We start from the raw sequence: 6911 nt of genomic DNA, 5'->3' as shown, positions 1-6911 counted from the left end.
CAATGTAATTTTATAATGACAATAAAATCACATTTTAAAATTATTGTGTATTTGTGCCTTCTGAATTGTTTAAATGTTTTACCTACCTTAGTTGAATGTACTGACAGTAAGTCGGCCTGGATAAGAGCATCTGTCCTTATTTTAAATGTAACTGTAGCTAGTAATAGTTTGTTAAAGCATTTTGTGTTAACTACAGAATGCCCATGCATGTTTTTAATGGGTTCCGATAGTAGGAAGTGCCAGTCTATAGACTTTAATGCACAGCTACCAGTTGATGTAGCTGCTGTTTTGAAATTCAAGACGTTTCATGTGTCGGAAGCTGTTTTGTGGGAGATAAGGGAGTGTTTTTGTGTCGACATATGTTAGAAAGTGGATGCATGTGTTAGTGGGAAATGTCATTCTCCTATAGGTGTAAATGCATACCTGTTGATGTAGCTACTGTTTTAAATTCAGAGGGAATCCAAAGCCAAGCTGTTTGTGTAAGATAGGGAGAGAGAAAGAAAGGGGAAAGAGAGATGGAGCCTCTAAGTGAATGAGTCACCGTTCTTTTGTGACCGTGTTGGAGTGCAGCTCAGCCTTGCCATACAGCGGAGAGAGAGCGAGACGAGTCCGAGGGAGATGGAGGGATGAGATAAAGGACGACAGTCCGTCTGTAAATAAGGGCAGAGAATAGGAGTACAGGTGGATTTATTCAGGCAATACCTAACCCACCACAAACTATTCAATGTTTTCAGAGCGGTCACAAAGTATCGAGGATGAATTTGGCATTCAGGGCATCATGTTGGCACCAAACTGACATGGCCGTCTCAGAGCTACCATGGGGACGCAGCAGTAGCTCTGGGCTGACTAGCTGATGGAGATATGGCTCTACGCCAACATATCAATATCGATCTTGCAAGTATACAATGAACACACTTCCCTGGCATACTTCCTAAAATAGTACTAAATATGCCTAAATACATTTGAGACTTCAGTCCCTTGTCCCCTCCAACCCTCACATGGTTCTACCTGGCTCCCACACAGCCAGATACCTCTCTCTAACCCTCACATGGTTCTACTTGGCTCCCCCACAGCCAGATACCTCTCTAACCCTCACATGGTTCTACTTGGCTCCCCCACAGCCAGATACCTCTCTAACCCTCACATGGTCCTACTGGGCTCCCCCACAGCCAGATACCTCTCTAACCCTCACATGGTTCTACTTGGCTCCCCCACAGCCAGATACCTCTCTCTAACCCTCACATGGTTCTACTTGGCTCCCACACAGCCAGATACCTCTCTCTAACCCTCACATGGTTCTACTGGGCTCCCCCACAGCCAGATACCTCTCTAACCCTCACATGGTACTACTTGGCTCCCACACAGCCAGATACCTCTCTCTAACCCTCACATGGTACTACTTGGCTCCCCCACAGCCAGATACCTCTCTAACCCTCACATGGTTCTACTTGGCTCCCACACAGCCCGATACCTCTCTCTGACCCTCACATGGTACTACTCGGCTCCCACACAGCCGGATACCTCTCTCTAACCCTCACATGGTTCTACTTGGCTCCCACACAGCCGGATACCTCTCTCTAACCCTCACATGTTACTACTTGGCTCCCCCACAGCCAGATACCTCTCTCTAACCCTCAAATGGTTCTACCTGGCTCCCACACAGCCGGATACCTCTCTCTAACCCTCACATGGTACTACTCGGCTCCTACACAGCCGGATACCTTTCTCTAACCCTCTGTATTGCTTCAGCAAGCCCACATTACAGTCACTGACAAAGGCTTGGAGAGAGCGCTAGTGAGGGAGAGCGAGGGGTGTGTGTGTCGGTTCCAAAGGTGTGGGTGGCTTAGTATCAGAGTAGGCAGGAAAGGGCTCTCAGATTTGCAATGGAAATAGAGTACCCACCCCCCACACGGGCTGATAATTTGAGGCTGTACTGCATTCCCACAGACTGTTCCTGCTATGATGTTGACGTTGGTGAACTCTCCCCTCCTCCTGACCTCCCCTCCTCATCTTCCTCTTCTCATTTCCTCTCCTCCCTCACCTCTTTCGCAGATTCCCGCCCTCCCGCCATCCTTCTCTTCTAAATGGCAGTGATTAGCCCAAACCTTTTTTGAGAAAGCTATTATCCTTGGTGGCGGTATGGGGCCCTGAAATAAACATAGAATGTTAAAATGCTGCTCCATTCTGTTTTCCTTCTGATTACGTCCCAAACGGCACCTTATTCCCTACATAGTGCACTACTTTTACCTATGGGCCCTGGTCAAAAGTAGTGCACTCTAGCGGGAACTACATAGGGAACAGGGTGCCATTTGGGATGCACACCATCAATACATCATCAGTACACAGAGATGGAAAATGACTGGGAGTATATCACATAATAATGCAGGTCGTTGGGTGCACCGTGTGTGTGTGTGTGTGTGAGAGAGAGAGAGAGAGAGAGAGAGGGACTGAAGGAGAAAAAAAATATGTGGGTGTGTATTCCATTTGTATGTATCATGTCCTAATATGGCCTGGCTGTGGCTGGTTATACCAGATGAACTATCTGTAGCTGGGTATACCAGATGAACTATCTGTAGCTGGTTATAACAGATGAACTATCTGTAGCTGGGTATACCAGATGAAATATCTGTAGCTGGTTATACCAGATGAACTATCTGTAGCTGGGTATACCAGATGAACTATCTGTAGCTGGGTATACCAGATGAACTATCTGTAGCTGGGTATACCAGATGAACTATCTGTAGCTGGTTATAACAGATGAACTATCTGTAGCTGGTTATACCAGATGAAATATCTGTAGCTGGTTATACCAGATGAACTATCTGTAGCTGGGTATACCAGATGAACTATCTGTAGCTGGGTATACCAGATGAACTATCTGTAGCTGGGTATACCAGATGAACTATCTGTAGCTGGGTATACCAGATGAACTATATGTAGCTGGGTATACCAGATGAAATATCTGTAGCTGGGTATAGCAGATGAACTATCTGTAGCTGGGTATACCAGATGAACTATCTGTAGCTGGGTATACCAGATGAACTATCTGTAGCTGGGTATACCAGATGAACTATCTGTAGCTGGGTATACCAGATGAACTATCTGTGGCTGGGTATACCAGATGAACTATCTGTGGCTGGTTATACCAGATGAACTATCTGTGGCTGGTTATACCAGATGAACTATCTGTGGCTGGTTATACCAGATGAACTATCTGTGGCTGGGTATACCAGATGAACTATCTGTGGCTGGGTATACCAGATGAACTATCTGTAGCTGGTTATAACAGATGAACTATCTGTGGCTGGGTATACCAGATGAACTATCTGTGGCTGGTTATGGCTCTATGAGGATGGGAGGAGCTGACTCTCCAGCAGAGGAGAGAAGGGAGGGATGGAGGACAGAGGGAGGGGGAGCCACATGACCAATGAATCACCAGATGAACTATCTGTAGCTGGGTATACCAGATGAAATATCTGTAGCTGGGTATACCAGATGAACTATCTGTAGCTGGTTATACCAGATGAACTATCTGTGGCTGGTTATACCAGATGAAATATCTGTAGCTGGTTATACCAGATGAACTATCTGTGGCTGGTTATACCAGATGAACTATCTGTGGCTGGTTATACCAGATGAACTATCTGTGGCTGGTTATACCAGATGAACTATCTGTGGCTGGTTATACCAGATGAACTATCTGTGGCTGGTTATACCAGATGAACTATCTGTGGCTGGGTATACCAGATTAACTATCTGTAGCTGGGTATACCAGATGAACTATCTGTAGCTGGGTATACCAGATGAACTATCTGTAGCTGGTTATACCAGATGAACTATCTGTAGCTGGTTCTACCAGATGAACTATCTGTAGCTGGTTGGACTGGACCGGATCTACTCTGTTACATTACAGCCAGGTCCAGCAAAAAATACTATAAAATACATAATACAAATACTGAGGGAAAAATTAGGAAATTCTATTTTATACTAATACAAATTGTAAGAGGAAGAGATTTTGTTTAAGAAGTAATACCACGTAATTTTTTTAAAAGATAGTGGTCAATTATTGGTGCCCCTGTTTTCATTACTCTAGCCCACTCTCCTTGCAAGGATAATGACACTGCGCCTTTTACAAAAATATTTCATGAGATTGGAGACCACATTGGGAGGGATCTTAGACCATTCCTTCATACTGAATCTTTCCAGATCCTTGATATCCTTCATATGCGCTTATGGACTGTCCTCTTTAATTCAAAATACAGGTTTTCAATGGGCTTCAAGTTCAGGGACTGAGATGGCCGTTGCAAAATGTAGATTTTGTGGTACTGCGTAAGGTTCACGATGCCGTTGACCGTAACGAGGGCCCCAGGACCAGTGGAAGCAAAACAGCCCCATAAAATGAAAGATCCACCACCATGTTTTACCGCAGGTGTGAGGTTGTTTTCTGTATATGCTTCTGTTCTACAACGATAAACCCACCACTGGAATGTGTGGCCAAAGAGCTCTGACCACCGGCACCTGGAGTTTGGTGAACGGCATTGGCACTTCGGTTGGTACCCTTCGCTATTGTCAGATGACGTGAAAATAGAGCTCTTTGGCCACGCACACCAGTGGACTGCAGTATGTATGTGTCTCTGTGTGAGTGTGTGCCTGACTGCGCATGCTGTGTGCACTTAGTGTGTGTGTGTGTGGCTGCCTGAGGGTTCTGCAGTGGTTCTGCATGAGGATGGAGGAGCGAAGGATGACTCACCCAGCAGAGGAGAGAAGGGAGGGATGGAGGACAGAGGGAGGGGGGGAGTCACATGACCAATGAATCACTGCTGCTATCCCTCTGTGAGCTGGCTGCAGTCAACAACCTCTCCTCCTTTCCCCTTATCTCCTTCCCTTCATCCTTCTCTGCTCTTTTCCTTTCTTCCCCCTCTTATCCCATCCCTCCCTCCCTTCTGCTCTTCTCATCCCTCCTTCTCTCCATCCCCTCTCCTCTCATCCCCCATCCCCCCCACCTTCCTCCTTCCATCTATCCTCTCTTCACTTTCATTCTCTCATTTATTTTTAATCGATCTCTTTATTTAGACTATTGATATTCCTTTTGTTTGTTTCTGATAGTCATCATTATTATTATTATTATCATTCTCCCCCCCAGCATGAGTCTCCATCAGATTTCTTAGCTCCAGAAGGCTCCAGGGGGGGCAACCCACCTGTTCAACAAGGGGGAGACGGGCACTCGTTACTGGGATCAAAGCTCTGTGATCAAAGCCCTGTGCTCTGGATCTAAGCGTGGCAGGGATGCATGTTTGACCCTCCCCAGTAACAGTGGTAGGCCCCAGACATCGCAGCACCACCGCGGGGCTTTGTCGGTACATGTAGTCTGATATGACTTCTCCCTTCTCTCCTTCCACCTCTTATTCCTCTCCCTCCCTTCTTCTTCTGCTCGTGTGTGTGTATCCATTTCCCCAGTGAGCAGTGATCAACCTTTCCTCTGATCACCAATTTAACCTCTTAACAACTCCCTGAACACACACACACACACACACACACACACATCCCTCACATTCCACACTTCTTCCTTCACTCATCCCCCTTTCTCTTTCCACCCCCCCTTCTCCTTCCAATCCTCCCTTCTCCTTCCATTCCTCCCTTCTCCTTCCATCCCCCACTTCTCTTTCCATCCCCCTTCTCCTTCCATTCCTCCCTTCTCCTTCCATCCCCCTTCTCCTTCCATCCCCCTTCTCTTTCCATCCCCCCACTTCTCTTTCCATCCCCCACTTCTCTTTCCATCCCCCCCCTTCTCCTTCCACCCCCCTTCTCCTTCCATCCCCCTTCTCCTTCCATCCCCCTTCTCCTTCCATCCTCCCTTCTCCTTCCACCCCTACTTCTCCTTCCCTCCCCCCTTCTCCTTCCATTCCTCCCTTCTCCTTCCATTCCTCCCTTCTGTTTCCCAGTAGCTCCACTGTACATTCTTCCTCCCTTCTGTTTCCATCCCCCCTTCTGTTTCCATCCCCCTTCTCCTTCCATCCCCCTTCTCCTTCCATCCCCCCTTCTCCTTCCATCTCCTTCCATCCCCCCCTTCTCCTTCCATCCCCCTTCTCCTTCCATCCCCCCTTCTCCTTCCATCCCCCTTCTCCTTCCATCCCCCTTCTCCTTCCATCCCTTCCATCCCATTCTTCAGTACAGAATGAATGAGTGGCCTGTCTGTAATCCATGATGTCTATAGTGTTATACTGTACAAGGAAAGAATGACCTGTATACTGTACATTCTATGACAGCATCCCTCCCATTCTCCTTCCTGTATCTGTACATTCTATGACAGCAGTAGCTGAGTTGGCCTGTATACTGTACATTCCAGCAGTAGCTGAGTTGGCCTGTCTACTTCATTCTATGGCCCAGTAGCCCTGTATACTGTACATTCTATGACCAATCCTGTATACTGTACAGAATGAATGAGTGGCCTGTGTTTCTATGACATGCTGAGTTGGCTGTAAGTCTCAGGCATGATGTTGGCCTGTATACTGTTACATTCTATGAAGCAGTAGCTGAGTTGGCCTGTATACTGTACATTCTATGACAGCAGTAGCTGAGTTGGCCTGTATACTGTACATTCTATGGCAGCAGTAGCTGAGTTGGCCTGTATACTGTACATTCTATGACAGCAGTAGCTGAGTTGGCCTGTATACTGTACATTCTATGACAGCAGTAGCTGAGTTGGCCTGTATACTGTACATTCTATGGCAGCAGTAGCTGAGTTGGCCTGTATACTGTACATTCTATGACAGCAGTAGCTGAGTTGGCCTGTATACTGTACATTCTATGGCAGCAGTAGCTGAGTTGGCCTGTATACTGTACATTCTATGACATTCTATGACAGCAGTAGCTGAGTTGGCCTGTATACTGTACATTCTATGACAGCAGTA

This window comes from Oncorhynchus nerka, linkage group LG12 (genome assembly GCF_034236695.1).
Source record: "Oncorhynchus nerka isolate Pitt River linkage group LG12, Oner_Uvic_2.0, whole genome shotgun sequence".
In the NCBI taxonomy this organism is placed as follows: Eukaryota; Metazoa; Chordata; class Actinopteri; order Salmoniformes; family Salmonidae; genus Oncorhynchus; species Oncorhynchus nerka.
This window is presented reverse-complemented; position numbering follows the sequence as displayed.